We start from the raw sequence: 18,929 nt of genomic DNA, 5'->3' as shown, positions 1-18,929 counted from the left end.
GGAATGCCACTTTGCATGTAAGTCAATTCCACCTAGTTTAAGATGTGTGCAAAGTATCGTGCCCATCGGATATGCTTTGCATTGTCGATCAAGCATAAAATACCGTTTTTGCCTTAGTTACATGCACAACCATGAAAAAACAAGGTCCTAAGTGTGTTAATTAAACAAGTACTTATCGGATGGGGGCTCCACTTTGCACACAAGTCCGTTTCAACTAGGTTGAGGTGTGTGAAAAGTATTGTCACCATCGGATATGCTTTGCATGGTCGATCAAGTATAAAACTCCGTTTTCGCCTTAGTGTCATGCACAACCATGAAAAAACACGGTCCTAGGTGTGTTATTCAAACTAGTACTTATCGGATGGAGGCTCTAGCTTGCACGCAAGTTTGTTTCAACTAGGTTGAGATGAGTGCAAAGTATTCTCACCATCCGATATACTTTGCATGGTTGATTAGGCATTATACACCATTTTTTCCTTAGTGATATGCACATCCGCAAAAAAACACGCCCTTAGGTGTGTTATCTGACCAAGTACTTATCGGATGGGTGTGCCTCTTTGAAAGTATTTCAATACCACCTAGGTTGAGGTATACGAAAGGTGTTGTGCCCATCGGATATCCTTTGAATGGTCGATCGAGCATTAAATACTATTTTTGCTCTAGTGTCATGCACATCTGTAAAAAAACACGCTGCTAGGTATGTTATCCGATCAAGCACTTATGGGATGGGCATGCCACTTCACATGTAAGTCAATTCCACCTAGTGGAAGGTGTGTGCAAAGTATTGTGCTCATCGGATATGCTTTGCATTGTCGATCAAGCATAGAACAACGTTTTTGCCTTAGTGTAATGCACAACCATGAAAAAACACGGTCCTAAGTGTGTTAATCAAACAACTACTTATCGGATGGGGGCTCCAGTTTGCACGCAATTCCGTTTCAACTAGGTTGAGATGAGTGCAAAGTATTGTCACCATTAGATATGATTTGCATGGTCGATCATGCATTATACACCGTTTTTCCCCTAGTGGTATGCACATCCGCAAAAGAATACGCCCTTAGGTGTATTCTTAGAATGCCACTTTGCATGTAAGTCAATTCCACCTCGTTTAAGATGTGTGCAAAGTATCGTGCCCATCGGATATGCTTTGCATTGTCGATCAAGCATAAAATACCGTTTTTGCCTTAGTTACATGCACAACCATGAAAAAACAAGGTCCTAAGTGTGTTAATTAAACAAGTACTTATCGGATGGGGGCTCCACTTTGCACACAAGTCCTTTTCAACTAGGTTGAGGTGTGTGCAAAGTATTGTCACCATCGGATATGCTTTGCATGGTCGATCAAGTATAAAACTCCGTTTTCGCCTTAGTGTCATGCACAACCATGAAAAAACACGGTCCTAGGTGTGTTATTCAAACTAGTACTTATCGGATGGGGGCTCTAGCTTGCACGCAAGTTTGTTTCAACTAGGTTGAGATGAGTGCAAAGTATTCTCACCATCCGATATACTTTGCATGGTTGATCAGGCATTATACACCATTTTTTCCTTAGTGATATGCACATCCGCAAAAAAACACGCCCTTAGGTGTGTTATCTGACCAAGTACTTATCGGATGGGTGTGCCTCTTTGAGAGTATTTCAATACCACCTAGGTTGAGGTATACGAAAGGTGTTGTGCCCATCGGATATCCTTTGAATGGTCGATCAAGCATTAAATACTATTTTTGCTCTAGTGTCATGCACATCTGTAAAAAAACACGCTGCTAGGTATGTTATCCGATCAAGCACTTATGGGATGGGCATGCCACTTTACATGTAAGTCAATTCCACCTAGTGGAAGGTGTGTGCAAAGTATTGTGCTCATCGGATATGCTTTGCATTGTCGATCAAGCATAGAACAACGTTTTTGCCTTAGTGTAATGCACAACCATGAAAAAACAAGGTCCTAAGTGTGTTAATCAAACAAGTACTTATCGGATGGGAGCTCCAGTTTGCACGCAAGTCCGTTTCAACTAGGTTGAGATGAGTGCAAAGTATTGTCACCATTAGATATGATTTGCATGGTCGATCATGCATTATACACCGTTTTTCCCCTAGTGGTATGCACATCCGCAAAAGAATACGCCCTTAGGTGTGTTATCTGACCAACTACTTATCGGATGGGTGTGCCTCTTAGAGAACATTTCAATACCACCTAGGTTAAGGTGTAGGAAAAGTATTGTGCCCATCAAATATGCTTTGCATGGTCGATCGAGCATTAAATACCATTTTTGCCTTAGTGTCATGCACATCCGTAAAAAAACACGCTGCTAAGTGTGTTATCCGATTATGTACTTATACAATGGGAATGGCACTTTACATGTAAGTGAATTCCACTTGGTTGAAGGTGTGTGCAAAGTATTGTGCCCATCGGATATGCTTTGCATTGTCAATCAAGCATAAAACCCCGTTTTTGCCTTTGTGTCATGCACAACCATATAAAAACACGGCCGTAGCTGTGTTATTCAAATAAGTACTTATCGGATGGGGGCTCAACTTTGTATGCAAGTCCGTTTCAACTACGTTGAGGTGCGTGCAAAGTATTGTCACCATCGGATATGCTTTGCATGGTCGATCATGCATTATACACCATTTTTGCCCTAGTGATATGGACATCCACAAAAAAACATGCCATTAGGCCTGTTATCTGACCAAGTACTTATCGGATGGGTGTGCCTCATTGAGAACATTTCAATACCACCTAGGTTGAGGTGTACAAAAGTGTTGTGCCCATCGGATATCCTTTGCATGGTCGATCGAGCATTAAATACTATTTTTGCTCTAGTGTCACGCACATCCGTAAAAAAACACGTTGCTAGGTATGTTATCCGATCAAGCACTTATGGGATGGGCATGCCACTTTGCATGTAAGTCAATTCCACCTAGTTGAAGGTGTGTGCAAAGTATTGTGCCCATAGGATATACTTTGCATTGTCGATCAAGCATAAAACACCGTTTTTGCCTTAGTGTCATGCACAACCATGAAAAAACACAGTCCTAGGTGTGTTATGCAAACAAGTACTCATCGGATGGGGGCTCCACTTTGCACACAAGTCCATTTTAACTACGTTGAGGTGTGTGCAAAGTATTGTCACCATCGGATACGATTTGCATGGTCGATCACGCATTATACACCGTTTTTTCCCTAGTGGTATGCACATCCGTAAAAAAACACGCCCTTAGGTATGTTATCTGACCAAGTACTTATCAGATGGGTGTGCCTCTTTGAGAACATTTCAATACCACCTAGGTTGAGGTATAGGAAAAGTATTTGCCCATCGTATATGCTTTGCATGGTCGCTCGAGCATTAAATACCATTTTTGCCTTAGTGTCATGCACATCCGTAAAAAAACACGCTGCTAGGTGTGTTATTCGATCAAGCACTTATGCAATGGGAATGTCACTTTGCATGTAAGTCAATTCCACCTAGTTGAAGGTGTATGCAAAGTATCGTGCCCGTCGGATATGCTTTCCATTGTCGATCAAGCATAAAATACCGTTTTTGCCTTATTTACATGCACAACCATGAAAAAACACGGTCCTAAGTGTGTTAATTAAACAAGTACTTATCGGATGGGGGATCCACTTTCCACACAAGTTTGTTTCAACTAGGTTGAGGTGCACGCAAAGTATTGTCACCATCGGATATGCTTTGCATGGTCGATCACGCATTGTACACCATTTTTTCCCTAGTGATATGGACATCCGTAAAAAAACACGCCCTTAGGTGTGTTATCTGACCAAGAACTTATTGGATGGGTGTACCTCTTTGAGAACATTTCAATACCACCTAGGTTCAGGCATACGAAAAGTTTTGTGCCCATCAGATATCCTTTGCATGGTCGATAGAGCATTAAATACTATTTTTGCTCGTGTCATGCACATCTATAAAAAAACACGCTACTAGGTAGGTTATGCGATCAAACACTTATGGTATGGGCGTGCCACTTTGCATGTAAGTCGATTCCACCTAGTTGAAGGTTTATACAAAGTATTATGCCCATCGGATATGCTTTGCATTGTCGATCAAGCATAAAACACCGTTTTTGCCTTAGTGTCATGCACAACCATGAAAAAACACGGTCCTAAGTGTGTTAATCAAACAAGTACTTATCGGATGGGGGCTCCACTTTGCACGCAAGTTCTTTTCAACTATGTTTAGGTGTGTGCAAAGTATTGTCACCATAGGATATGATTTACATGGTCGATCACGCATTATACACTGTTTTTGGCCTTGGTGTCATGTACAACCGTAAAAAAACACGGCCGTCGGTGTGTTATTCAAATAAGTACTTATTGGATGGGGGCTCCACTTTACACACAAGTCTGTTTCAACTACTTTGAGATGCGTGCAAAGTATTGCCACCATCGGATATGCTTTGTATGGTCGATCACACATTATAAACCATTTTTTCCCTAGTGATATGGATATCCACAGAAAAACACACCATTAGGTTTGTTATCTGACCAAGTACTCGTTGGATGGGTGTGCCTCTTTCAGAACATTTTAATACCACCTAGGTTGAGGTGTACGAAAAGTGTTGTGCCCATCGGATATCCTTTGCATGGTCGATCGAGCATTTAATCCTATTTTTGCTCTAGTGTCATGCACATCCGTAAAAAAACACGCTGCTAGATATGTTATCCGATCAAGCACTTATGGGATGGGCGTGCCACTTTGCATGTAAGTCGATTCCACCTAGTTGAAGATGTGTGCAAAGTATTGTGCCCATCGGATATGCTTTGCATTGTCGAACAAGCATTAAACACTGTTTTGGCCTTAGTGTCATGCACAATCGTCAAAAAACGCAGTCCTAGATGTGTTATTCAACTAAGTACTTATGGGATGGGCACGCCACTTTGCATGTAAGTCAATAATACCTAGGTTGAGATGTGTGCAAAGTAGTGTGATGATCGCATATGCATTGCATTGTCGATTAAGCATAAATCAACGTTTTTGCCCTAGTGTCATGGACAACAACCAATAAAAAACATGGTCCTAGGTGTGATATTCTAAAAAGTACTTATTGAATGGGCGTTTCACTTTGCATGGAATACCATACCACTGCTTTTGAGGCACGTGCAAAGTATTGTGCCCATCAGATATGCTTTACATGGTAGATTGAGTATTAAATACCGTTTTTGGCCTTGGTGTCATGTACAACGGTCAAAAAACACGATCGTAGGTGTATTTTTCAAACAAGTACTTATCGGATGGGGATGCCACTTTGCACACAAGTCAATACTGCCTAGGTTGAGGAACGTGTAAAGTCTTGTGTCCATTGGATATGCTTTGCATAGTCGATCTCACATGATACACCATTTTGTTCCTAGTGTTATGCACAATCATCATAAAATACATTTGGAGGTGTGTTATCCGAACAAGTACTTATGAGATGGGTGCACCACTTTGTATGCAAGTCAATAAGACCTAGGTTGAGGTGTGTACAAAGTTTTGTGCCCATCGGAGAAATGTAGATGCGATAATATTAGAAAATTCTTGGTATGTGTATATGTGTGTGTGTGGCAAACAATTTTGATACAAAGTAAACACCTAGTGCACAAATTATGCACTTCATACCTTGAGTAAATAAGCTTGTTGATGAGGATAAATATGCCCTTGAATAAAAGCACAGTTGTTGTATGACCACAATAGGATCGCTTTGACACCTGTGATTTTGCCCACATGTAAGTTTGCAAATAGTATAAAAAATCATATAATAATATATTAATAGTTTGCAAATGCGTATAGCAAGTGAGTAATGGGAAGTGGAAGTGGGAGTGAGGAGGGAGCAGTGGAATGGGAGAGGGAAGTAATAAGGGTGTATGATAATAAGTATAAAAAATAGTATAATAATATATTAATAGTTTTCAAATGGCAAGTGAGTAATGGGAAGTGGAAGTGAGAGTGGGGAGGGAAGAATGGAATGGGAGAGGGGAAGGTAATAGGGGAGTAGGATAATAAGGGAGTGAAATGAGTGAGGGAGTTAATAGGGGATGAAAAAGAGGAGGGTGAGATGGGGAAATATGGGATTTTGGGAAATGGGAGGAGTATGGGATGTGGTGGAAATGTGGGATGGGAGTGGTGGCAATGGGGAGGAAGAAGAAATGGATGGATGGGGGGAGGGCTAATGGAAGATTGGGATGAGGGATGGGGGTCCAATGGGAGAGGGGGAGTAATGGGAGCCAATGGGAGAGGGGATAAATGAAAAGCCAATAGGAGAGAGGGGAGGAATGGAAAGCCAATAGGAGAGGAGGAGGAAAACCTAATTTTTCTTATATATAGTCTTCCTTCTTCATTCATTCTCCCCTCATTTCATTCATTGAAGCAAGAAAGCAAGGACGATCAAGAGAGCAAGGAAGGAAGAGCAAGAAAGCAAGAAAGAGCAAACTTACAAACTTTTTCCAGGTACTTGCAAATTTTTTTGATTAAATTTTTTTCTAGATTTTTTTTAAAAATTTGAAGAGAGAGGAACTAGAGAGAGGAAGGTTCAGGGGAGGAGAAGAAGAGGATGGAGGGGCTAGAGGGAAGGGAGGAGGAAGGGAGGGAGAGGGTGGGGCTGAGTAGAGGGAGGAAAGGAGGAGGGACGGGGGGGGAAGGGGGGGACTGGGTTTCCCTTGGAGGGGGGAAGGGGGGAGGGGGAAGGGGGGAGGGGAGGGGGGGCTGGCGGTAGGGGGGGGGGGAAGGGGGGGGAGAGGGAAGGGGGTGGGAGGGGCTGGCAGCACTGGCGGGGGCGGGGAGGGTAGTGGGTGGGGGGGAAGGGGGTGGGAGGGGTGAAGGGGGTGGAGGGCTGAGAGGGGGGACGGCTGGCAGCCGCGGCCGCCAGCTCGGGGGTGGCGGGGAGGGGGGTGGGTGGGGGGGAAGGGGGTGGGAGGGCTGAAGGGGGTGGGAGGGGCTGAGAGGGGGGGGGCTGGCAGCCGCGACCACCAGCTCGGGGGCGGGGAGGGGGTTGGGTGGGGTTGAGAGGAGGGGTGGGAGAGGTTGAGAGGAGGGGGGGCTGGCGGCCGCCAGCCCGGGGGAAGGGGGGGGGGGAAGGGGGGGTGGGGAAGAGGGGGGGAGGGCTGGGGGGCTGGGGGGTCGCGAAGGGGGGGTGGGGAAGAGGGGGGGGGAGGGCTGAGAGGGGGGGAAGGGGATGGGAGGGGTTGAGAGGAGGGGGGCGCTGGCGGCCGCGGCCACCGGCCGCCAGCCTGGGGGAAGGGGGGGCAAGAGGGGGGGGAGGGCTGAGAGGGGGGGGGGGCTCACGACCGGCCGCCAGCCCAGGGGAAGGGGGGAGGGGGAGAGGGGGTGAAGGGGGGGAGGGGGGTGCGAGGGGGGGGTGCGAGAGGGGGGGGGCTAGGGGCCACGAAGGGGGGGTGGGGAAGAGGGGTGCGAGAGGGGGGGCTGGCGGCCGCGGCCACCAGCCCGGGGCAGCGAAGGGGGGTGGGGAAGAGGGGGGAGGGCTGAGAGGGGCAGGGGCTGTGACCGCGAAGGGGGGGTGGGGAAGAGGGGTGCAAGAGGGGGGGGCTAGCGGCCACAGCCGCCAGTGAGGGGGCCGCAAAGGGAGGGTGGGGAAGAGGGGGGGCAGGGCTGAGAGGGGGGGGGGAGAGGGGGTGACTGGGGTGAAGGGGGGGAGGGTGGTGCGAGGGGGGTGTGCCCAGGGGCCGCGAAGGGGGGTGGGGAAGAGGGGGGGAGGGCTGAGAGGGGGGGGATGCAGCCGCGAAGGAGGGTGCGAGAGGGGGGGCTGGCGGCCGCAGCCGCCAGCCCCAAGGCTGCGAAGGGAGGGTGGGGAAGAGGGGAGAGGGCTGAGAGGGGGGGATGGCAGCTGCGGCCACCAACCCGAGGGAAGGGGGGAGGGGGGGGGAGACGGGGCGGGGAAGGGGGGTGGGGGTGAAGGGGGGGAGGGGGGGGGCTGGGGGGCTACGAAGGGGGGGTGGGGAAGAGGGGTGCGAGAGGAAGGGGCTGGCAGCCTCGATCGCCAGCCCAAGGCCGCGAAGGGGGGGTGGGGAAGAGGGGAGGAGGGCTGAAAGGGGGTAGGGGGGAAAAAGGGGTAGAGGAGGAAGGGGGTAGGGGGGGGCTGGCAGCCACGGCCGCCAGCCCTAGGGAAGGAGGAAGGGGGTGTGGAGGGGTAAGGGGTTAGGATGGGGCCAGGGGAAAGGGGGTGGGATGGGGACGGGAGAGGGGGAAGGGGAGGGGGGGAGCAGGAGGGGAGGGGTCGACGGGGGGAGGGGTTTTGGCGACGGAGGGAGGGGAGGGGAGGGCGGGGGGTCGAGGGAGGGAGGAGTTTTGGCGGCAGAGGGAGGGGAGGGAAGGGGAAGGGAGGGGAGGGCAAGGGAGGGGAGGGAAAGGGGGAAGGGCGGGGGTCGAGGGATGGAGGGAGGGAGGGAGGGGAGAGGAAGGAGAGAGAGGAGAGAGAGAGAGAGGGAGAGGAGAGGAGGGAGCAGAAGGAGAGAGAAGGGAGAGGAGGATTTGACGTACTATTACGAGAAGAATGAAAAGGACTTACGAGAAGAATGTTGAAGAAAGTATCAAGAAGAATGTTGAACACAAATTTGAATTCAAAAGGAACGTACAAGAAGAAAGTATGAGAAGAATGTTGAACACAAATTTGAATTCAAATTTATAATGAATTCAAATTTCCCTCTCTTTTTTGAAAATTCAAATTTATGCGTAGGAGGAGTGGGCTAGTTTTTCTTATATATACTTTTCTTTCCATTCATTCATTTTAACTCTCTCCTCATTTCATTGAAGCAACCAAGAGCAGAAGAGAAAGGATAAGCGGAGCCTTACTTTTTTCACTTTTTCCAGATAAGCGGAGCCTTACTTTTTTCATTTTTTCCAGGTACTTGCATTCTTTTTCATTCGTCTTGTAATTCTTTTTCTTTACTTATAATTCTTTTTCAATCAGTTTATTGTTAAAGTTTTTGAGGAGGGTGGTCTTTTAGAAGGCATTACAATTCTTTTTAAATTAGTTTCTTATTTGAGTTTTTGAGTTCTATTTTAATTAGTTTTTTATTTATATTTGAGTTTGTAAATTTGAGAAATGAGAGAATAGGGAGGGAGAGAAAGAGAGAGGAGAGAGGAGAGAGGGAAAGAGAGAAATTAAGAGAGAGAAGAGGGGCTCCTTAAATGAGAGAGGAGAGGGAGAGAGGGAGAGAGAGAGAGAGATTCACAGAGAGAAGAGGGGCTCCTTAATTGAGAGAGAAGAGTAGGGAGGGAAAGAAAGAGAGAGGAGAGAGGGGGAGAGAGATTAAGAGAGAGAAGAGAGTCTCTTGGGGGCCATGGCTGCTTGAGGGAGGGAGAGAGTAGGGAGAGAGAGAGAAAGAGAGAGAGAGAGGGAGAGAGAGAAAGAGAGAGAGGGGGAAAGAGAGACAGGGAGAGAGAGAGAAAGAGAGAGAGGGAGAGAGAGGGATTAAATTAGTTTCTTATTTGAGTTTTTGAGTTCTATTTTAATTAGTTTTTTATTTATATTTGAGTTTGTAAATTTGAGAAATGAAAGAATAGGGAGGGAGAGAAGGAGAGAGGAGAGAGGAGAGAGGGAAAGAGAGAAATTAAGAGAGAGAAGAGGGGCTCTTGGCGGCTATGGCTGCCAAGAGAGAGGGAGAGGGAGAGAGAAATTCACAGAGAGAAGAGGGGCTCCTTAAATGAGAGAGAAGAGTAGGGAGGGAAAGAAAGAGAGAGGAGAGAGGGGGAGAGAGATTAAGAGAGAGAAGAGGGTCTCCTGGGGGTCGTGGCTACTTGAGGGAGGGAGAGAGTAGGGAGAGAGAGAGAGAGAGAGAGAGAAAGAGAGAGAGGGAGAGAGAGAAAGAGGGAGAGAGGAAAAGAGAGAGAGGGAGAGAGAGAGAGGGAGAGAGAGGGAGAGAGAGAGATGTTTATCAGAATGAAACGTGGCGAGAGGAGAGAGGGAAAGAGAGAGAGAGAGAGAAGAGAAGAGGGAGACTTAGGGAGAGAGAAAGAGAGAGAGGGGGAGAGAGAGAGAGAGAGAGAGAGAGAGAGAGAGAGAGAGAGAGAGAGAGGGAGAGAGAGGGAGATAGAGGGAGGAATGAAACTTCTGTGCTAGAGGGAGGGAGAGGGAGAGAGAGAATAAGTGGGATGAGGATAGAGAGGAAAATACATCAGAGTTGTCAGAGAGAGAGAGAGAGATTAAGAGAGAGAATGAGGTGTCTTGACTATGGCTACAGAGAGATTTAGGAGTCGAGAGAGAGAGAGAGAGAGAGAAAGTAAAGAGAGTTTTATATATTTACATGTTTTATATTATACTTTTAAAAAATTATAAAAGAGTGAATTTATGGTTTGTTTTGAAGGTGAGATAATATTTATATATATTTTCATCTTTTAAATTGAAAAATGTTAACTTTTCTTTAGATACTTGTTCTTCATTTATCTCACATGCAGGTTTAGCCTCTACATCACAACCCCTTCTTTTGCATATTTAAGCCTCTTAAACCCCAACACATTAAAATGAACACAGAAAAAGAAATTATTTATTGCTTTTCTTCGCTTCAACGGTTGGTTTAGCATAGTTTAGCATAGATTAGATTGCCTTAGAGGAGAGACAATTCTCCAAGTTGCCAATCGAAGCCATGCTCAAATTTTTCTAACTAGTTCCTAATCGTTGTCAGTCCCTTCGCTCACATGCGGTTTAACACTCATAACATGCTATTAAATAAGATCTTTTACCATTTACCAAGAAGTTTATCAGTGGGCAGATTGCATGAGCAGATATTAGTGGACAGATTACATATATCAGTGGATAGATTACATGTCATGGGACATATTGGAGCTTGATGATTATTGGTTATTTTTATTGCATTTGTATAAATATTTAAGCTCCTTTATTGTCATAAAAACCCTTGTAAATCCTTCTATGCTATTTTTTACATTTATTGTCATATGAAGCGCCTTGTAATAAACCCGACCATCCTGACCATCCCGACCATTCACTATTTAACGAGTATCACTAGGATGCATAAGTGGATATCAGTGGAACAATTTTTAGTGGATAGATTGCATCAGTTGGGTATCAGTGCACAGATATCAATGGATGGATAGATTACATGTCATCATGAAGATTGAAGCTTTATGACTAGAGGGCAAATCAATGGATGGACAGATTACATGTCTTCACGAAGATTGAAGCTTTATCACTAGACGACATTTTATATTACTTGTAAAGCTTTATTGGCTAATTTTTTTACATTTGTACAAATATTTAAGCCTTGTAAAGCCTTTTAGGCTATTTCCCACATTTATTGCCATATGAAGCCTTGTAAAGCCTTTTGGGCTATTTCCCACATTTATTGTATCAAGGGTTGTATATTGTACTTTACTTGTATGTATCTAAATTCTTCATTATCTTTTCTTTTAGGATTATGAAGCAATCAGCTAATGTGATGGCTATCCTAAATGACTCTGAGATCAGAGAATGGGTTTCTGATGTCACTCTGAATTTCAAAGGAAAGGAATATAGCCCCAATGGCTTTTGTAGGTGGACTCGATATCACATGGGCAGAAGAGCTTGGTTTCTTCATCAAAAGGAAAAGAGACTCTTTCTACTTATGTCAAAAAGGGAGTTCAATGGTCTTGAAGATCCATGGGATGCTACTTTCTTCAAAAAAGATATGACTTCAAGCCTTGTGGTAGGCATAATAATACAGCGAAAAGACACCTTTGTGGATATTTTAACAAAGAGTTCAGATCCTGAAGTTGGCAGTATTCATTTTATTGTGTCAAGGAGAGACTCAAAGACCTTTGTGATGCCTCCTCCTCAACCATCAAAGTTTCCAGAGCTGCAAAGTGCATTGGAGACTCTTTCATATACTTGGGAGCAATTTCCTAGTGTGGTGGCAAAAAGGATGCATGCAAAGATAATGTTTGAATACTTTCAGGATGCAGCATATGCTCCTCATATTCAAGGATCTTCACTTGAAGGAGATCAAAAAGCTCAGACTTTGATGCAGGGACAAGAAGAATAGGCACACTGTCACAAACGTGTAGAACATGAGCGCAAACTTCTAGAGCCAGAAATGGTGGATGTAACTAAGGATGATGAAAAACAAGCCTTGAGTGCACGTGAATTTAAAAAAATGGAAGAAGATCAAGGTCGATCCATTGCAGTTATGCTAGAAGCTCTTGCTAGCAAACCATGACATGAAATGCAAAAAAGGCTAGTACTGCAAGAGCCACGGTTCCAAGCGGTAAAAAAAGACATCATCCCACTGTAGAGAAAGATAATGTGGATGAAAAACGATTAAAAAAAGAGAAAGATGTAGAAGACTTAGAACTCGAGGCTGAAGATGATCAGGATGAACTCACATCAATCAAAAATCTTAATCTGCGTCTTAACGAAGCAGTTACAGATGATGATGTGGGATATATCTGGGGTCAAAGGATGTGGTTTGTGAATGCCAAAGATGTGGAAGCTGCAGCTCTCTTTACTAATAACCGAAGCCTTGATATATCCTATGCAATGCAAATATACGAGGCTTTGAGAGATGGTAAGAAACCTGTGGCAAGCAATGTGGTCTTGCGCCCAATAATGTTTTGTCTAACCAAAAATAGTTTTCTGGATCAAATAACATTTACAGGGCCTACACATTTCGAGGAAACCTTCAGTCAATTCTTTAAAGACACTCTTAAAAATATTCCACATGAACAAGGTGAAGAGGCACAAGGTGAGAATATGCTAAAGGAAGTAAAGAAGGAATTCCTCCTTCATTGTAGATTCCAGCCCATTGATGGTCAACATTGGGCTTATGCTTGTAATCAAATCGCAAGGGAAGCAAAGGAGGGCAAAAGACTCACTCCAGATCAATTTGCAAAGATAAGTTCATTCCATTATTATCCTGCAACGATTTGTATATTCAAGCATGAGATCAAGTATTTGATTGAGTCCGAAAGACTTAATCATTATGTCCATGGAAAGCATAAGATATCCTCAACATCAGAGGTCTTACAGAAGGCAAGGGTTATATGGACAACATTTGGTTCTCCAAATCCTGATTTGAAGGGAAAGGTCACAAAAGCAGACGCCGACACACTCACGAACTTCTATACTTCTTTGAGTGCAGTTGTGCCTAGGGGAACTCAAGAGCGAGAAGAAAGTATGACAAGCCTCAAGGTGGTGAGGGACAAATATGCCGACTTCACTTCTATCATATTTCGTCCTGTTGAAGTGTTCAATGAGATGCTTGAAACGTGCATTGCTTGTGAGCGTGGACAGCTGACCTATGAAGCTCCTTTGTTTATCTCCGGCAAGTCAAAGGTAATGGATAAGAAGGAGTTGACAGCAAGGATGTGGAGGCCTGTAAAGTACTTACCTGATAAGTATGCATCCATGGCAGCACAAAAAATTTTAAAGAAAGAATGGTTTTTTGGAAAAAAAGACAATAACCACTGCATGGAAGAATGCATCAATGTACAGGTGAGGCGTGATATAGTGCATAGTGCCATTAAGTATTTGCTGTCAGAGAAACAAATTCCACTTACTCATTGTAACATTGACTATAATGTGGTGAAGCATATAGCTTCTTTGTCAACACCCAAGGTAAAGCTATGGGCAAACATGTGGATTAAAAAGGATGAAGATGGGTCGGAAATAGTAACCTCTTATATGAGAAAAGAAATCCCACAACAGGTGGTTGCATATGTAGAGAGATTAATCAGCGAGATAAGGATGCCGACAGATATGCACCAAAGCTTTCAATTCAATGTAGAGGTTACGGCAGAGTCTGGAAAGCTTGTGAACTTCAGGGGAGTCTCAGAAGATGACTTCTTCAAGAATGAGTCAGCATGGGATAAGCCACAACTATTCTTTATCAATGAAGTTTCTAGCGATGATATCCATAACTTCATTGATGGAATAGTATATACCACCATTAGCAAAGTGGCAATTTGCAACATTGTCTTCATTTTCATCTTATACTGGCAACATTGTGTTAAATAATAATGGTTCTTAATTATTCGTGTAGGGAACATTGGAGTCTGGTGGTTTGGGACCTTGAAGACAACTATTGTTGGCTTGTTAACTCGATTGCAGGCTTTCATGGCTCAGTGCAAATGTAAGTATTCTATTAATTTGTTGTTACTTCTATATTATGTACCTTATGTAATAGACACACTAAGTTTTTTTAATATGTCACGATGAGCAGGTCTCCACTCACTTAAAGTAGAGCATTCCCAATTTTATGATATGAATGTGTGATGATGTGATTATTTGGAAATAAATCCTTGTGTGATGAGAATTTTATTCAGTTGGACAGTCTCCACTCACTTAAAGTAGAGCATTCCCAATGCTTCTCTCACTTTATTCCAACCCTTATCCTTATCATATCACTCTCTCTCTCTCACTTGTAATATATTTCACTCGCAAGTATCAATTCCCAATGCTCTACTCACTTAAAGTATAGCATTCTCAATGCTCTGCAAAAATTTATTCAGTTGGACAATCTCCACTCACTTTATTCCAACCATTATCCTTATCATAGTGAACACATCGTGCCTCTCACTTTATTCCAACCCTTATCCTTATCATAGTGAACACATCATGCCGTGTGCACTTGTATTCTTCCATCCTAGTCCTTCCACAAACACTCTCTTATTTCTTACATCCTAGTCCTTCTGAGTAACTTGTATTCTTCTATCCTAGTCCTTCCACAAACACTCTCTTCTTTCATCCATCCTGATAACTTGTATTCTTCTATCCTAGTTCTTCCACAAACACTCTCTTCTTTCATCCATCCTAGTGCTTCTCATTAACTTGTATTCTTCCATCCTAGTCCTTCCATAGACACTCTCTTCTTTCTTGCATCGTAGTCCATCTCCCTTTCTTTATCATCTCCCCACCCATGGATGTCCTTGGCATTGTCGAAGACGTGGAGTTCGAAATTAACAATCTCAAAGAATGGATTGCTGACCAAGGAGCACAGAGAGAGGCCAGAATTTGACAAGGTTCTCCTTTGACACACATGGAGAGAGAGGAATTTGCTGCACAAAGGCATGCAGAGAGGGAGGAGACTCTCAAGATAGCAGAGAGTGAAAGACTTTTAAGACATATGATAAAAGCACGACAAGATCTCTTAGACTTCTTAAGTAACCTACGTTATCGTAGCTCTCATCATGGGCGATTTGATGCGGATGCTGAGATAACAATAAGAGCCTCTCAGAGAAATTATAAAGAAACAATTTGTGATTGCTTAAATTTCTTCTTCGCATGTAATTATGTTGAGGATACAGCTGTGGAGGCAGTGAAAGATTGGGTTGTTAAGAAGATAAGAGAGACCAATGATGAGATCTTCTAGACTTTGGGTGATTAAGAAGATAAGAGAGACTGTATTAAGGTGTTTTTTGACACCATATGGCTTTGAGTAATATGATCTACTTCTTGTACAAATGTGATGTGCTCTTTTTGAAATTCTTCTAGACTTTAGGTGATTAAGAAGATAAGAGAGACTGTATTAAGGTGTTTTTTGACACCATATGGCTTTGAGTAATATGATCTACTTCTTGTACAAATGTGATGTGCTCTATTTGAAATGTACTCTAGTTTTCATAACATGTCACGCCATTTTTTCTAATTTGATTTTTTAAAATCTTACTTTTTGTCTCTTTTAACAAATGTGATGTACTCTATTTTTAATGTACTCTAGTTTTAATAACATCTCACGTCATTTTTTCTAATTTGATTTTTTAAAATCTTCCTTTTTGACTCAGTGTTTTGTTTTATAAGAGCCTCTTTTTTAAAAATGTTTTATCTAAAATTATCTCACAAAATGAATTTGGAAAGTGCATGAGTCCAAAATTAATGAAATAGGTGTTCATTGTTTTCTTTTGCACTTGTCACAAAATTGGTCATGTGCTATGCCATAAATAGATGCTCATTTCTGTCATCACCCTGTCTACTAGAAGATGCATAATTCCCTTTCTGCTATTTTCCATTCATGATGTCATTTTGCTTTTTATAGCAGTTTTTAGCCATATGACCCATTTTACCACAGTAGTAGCATTCAACATTGCTGTTTGCATTTTGGCCTCTCTGCCATCCACCATGACCTCTTTGGCTCCCCCTGCCTCTAGAGTTACCACGTCCTCCTCCATAGGATTGGTTTTCTCGAGTTTGCTACATATTTTGATTTCTACCACGGCCTCCAGATCGGCCTCCTCTACCTCTGCCTCTACCTCTTCCAGCATTTGAGTAGAAGACAGTTTCTTTTAAAGTTTCTCCTGAAGAAGATGCACCACCATTTCTCTGCTCCTCAGAAATTAGGAGAGCAATCAACTCCTCAAAATCAGGATATTTTTCACGGACAGCAATCGATGTCCGGATGCATAATCCTTTCCTAGACCATTCAAGGTCACATAAACTAAATCATCATCTTCCACTGGTGACCCAATGGAAGCAAGTGCATTTGCAATCTTCTTCACCTTCATGTGGTAGTCATTGATGCTCATATTTTCTCTCTGCACATTGTGCAACTCCTCCTTGAGCTGCATTTTCCTAGCTTGCATATTTGTGTTGTACGTTTTTGCTAAAGTATCCCATGCCTCCTTTGGCGTACTTGCATCTTGAATATGCACAATCATAGAATCTGAAATACTGATAGACAGCCAGTACATAACTTTTCTGGCTCTCTCATGCCATCCTTTAAATGCCTACATTTCCTGTTGATTGGGAACATTAGGAAGAACTGGTTCTTCTTCATTTCCTGTAATGAACTCCCAATAGCCTTTTCCCATAAGGAAATTCGTCATTCTAAACTTCCATGCTTGGAAGTTGTTCTTGTCAAGCTTTTCAGTGACAATCTGTGAAAGAGAATTAGACGCCATTACAGAACACTGCAAAATATTCTGTCACTACAAAAAATACAGCTTCTGCCTCACAAGGATAAATCTGCAAAACTGATGAAAGTGGTATATTTTGACCACACAGTCACTTCCTAGTGACGATTTTGCATCAACAGGCAATAAGGATGATTTTGTAACTCCCAATATCTCTGCGCACAGGCATACGATGCAATTTCTGTGGCAACTTTTCACCAACCTATAGAACAGTGGTCACACAGTAAAAATAGGGCCTTTTTCTCAGTGCTTGCGGAGAACTTCCACGTCCAAAATGGGCCCTGAAATGGCCTCGAATCATAAAAATAAAGTCATCCTAGGCTTTGTCCTCACCCGTAGCAAATACTACCCTCTCGTCACACCACAAAGGCCGTCTCAATCTGAGACAATGCACTCTTGCACTTTTCGGCTATGCTACCTACAGAGATTTGCTCCCAAACTCAAAAAAGGAAAGCAACACTGGTCCTCTTACTAGGACACCGTGAACTTGGTTTGCTTTCTTCAGCTCCTTACCATGAACCAGGCTCTGATACCATGTGAAGATAGTGGGAGAGAAGGAAGGAGTCTCACTTGTGGCTTTCTCACATACACAATGGGGGAATACACACAAAGGTGGAGGCTAAAAATAGTTTTCCTCTTCTTAGTTGTGAAAGCCAAAAGAACTCTAGTACAAAGAAATAGAAGAACCCTATATGTGGGTCTCAAACCAAATTCAGCTAACTAAGGTGGCATACTAACTGAGCCATGAACTAGAGTACATAAGGATAGCTGTCATCTAGCTATTATTCATGGGCAGTGTACCAACTGCATCTACAGCTAACAAGTTGGTGACATAAATGCACAACAGTCACCCTGGCATCATGAGTGGAGCTCGATATCTCAACAAAAAATATAACATTATCACTTTTATGTTGAGCATAACACACTTGATCATGGAGTCATGGAAAACTTCTCTAAAGAGAGTGTAGCTAGTGCATCAAGGGATACCCAAAAAGTAAGCTACACAACAACACAAAGCAGCTATAGACGTGCTTGGTAGATGCGCAAAATAGCAGGCGCATCTATAGGCATTGCTTTAGTAGAGGAATTACGGGTTCATCTAAAAGCACATCTAACAACTCGTCTATTTGCGCGTATATTAACACGTCTACTTGCACATCTAAATTGAGAAAATACGGGCCCGTCTAACATTGCGTTTATCAGCGTGTCTATTTGCGCGTGTATTAGCGTTTTTATTTGCGCATTTACACTGAGAATCAGATGCACATTTAGATGCGTAGATAGATGCAAACCAGAGAATATAGAAAGTGAGATTTTGGTGTACATCATTGCTTTCCAAATATTGCCCATGATTACCAAAGCACATAATTTTTTGCAAGCCCACATATACAAGAATTAAGTGAGATGAGGAGAATGAGATAATATGTAAAATAGTTTTGCCAATATCAATTATGGGGCTATGGTTCAATCTCATCCTCAATGAGATCAACCCTTGCCAAACTATCTACTTCAAAATCCAAACAAGTGTTCAGATCTACAAATACATTCAAACCACTACTACTTGTGCCACTCATGTGCTCATCAAAATTAGCATCTCGAATGGTAGGCTCATCCTCACGGGTAATGGCCTCAATATTTGTATCTCCTATCTCATGATCATCCTCCTCTCTCGTATCACGGTCATCATCATGTCCATGGCCATGATCATCCTCCATACGCTCCATATTAGTAAATGTACTATACATCACTTTGGAACGTGGCATGATAGGTATGACATGCCACCATCTATTATTATCCACCATTGGTTTATAGACACAAACACAAATACAATCATGTTATTTTTCTTGCATCAAATATTTAAAAGCGAGTATTTTTATATGTGTGCACAGTACCTGTTCACATTGTTGTGGTAGACTAGTGTGTCCTTCCTACTTTGCCAAAACTTTTGGAGTCAATAGTTACAAAGCCACTTGCATGGCGTTTGATTGTTGCATTAGGGCCTCTTTCCACCATGTCCTTAAACCACTTTACATCCAAAACATACACAAAGAAGCGTCGAAAGTCAAGCATAATAA

Source organism: Dipteris shenzhenensis, chromosome 28, assembly GCF_047967505.1.
Source record: "Dipteris shenzhenensis isolate YYH24624 ecotype China chromosome 28, Dip_SZ_1.0, whole genome shotgun sequence".
NCBI lineage: Eukaryota > Viridiplantae > Streptophyta > Polypodiopsida > Gleicheniales > Dipteridaceae > Dipteris > Dipteris shenzhenensis.
The sequence above is the reverse complement of the archived record's forward strand: the minus strand, read 5'-3'. Positions refer to the sequence as shown.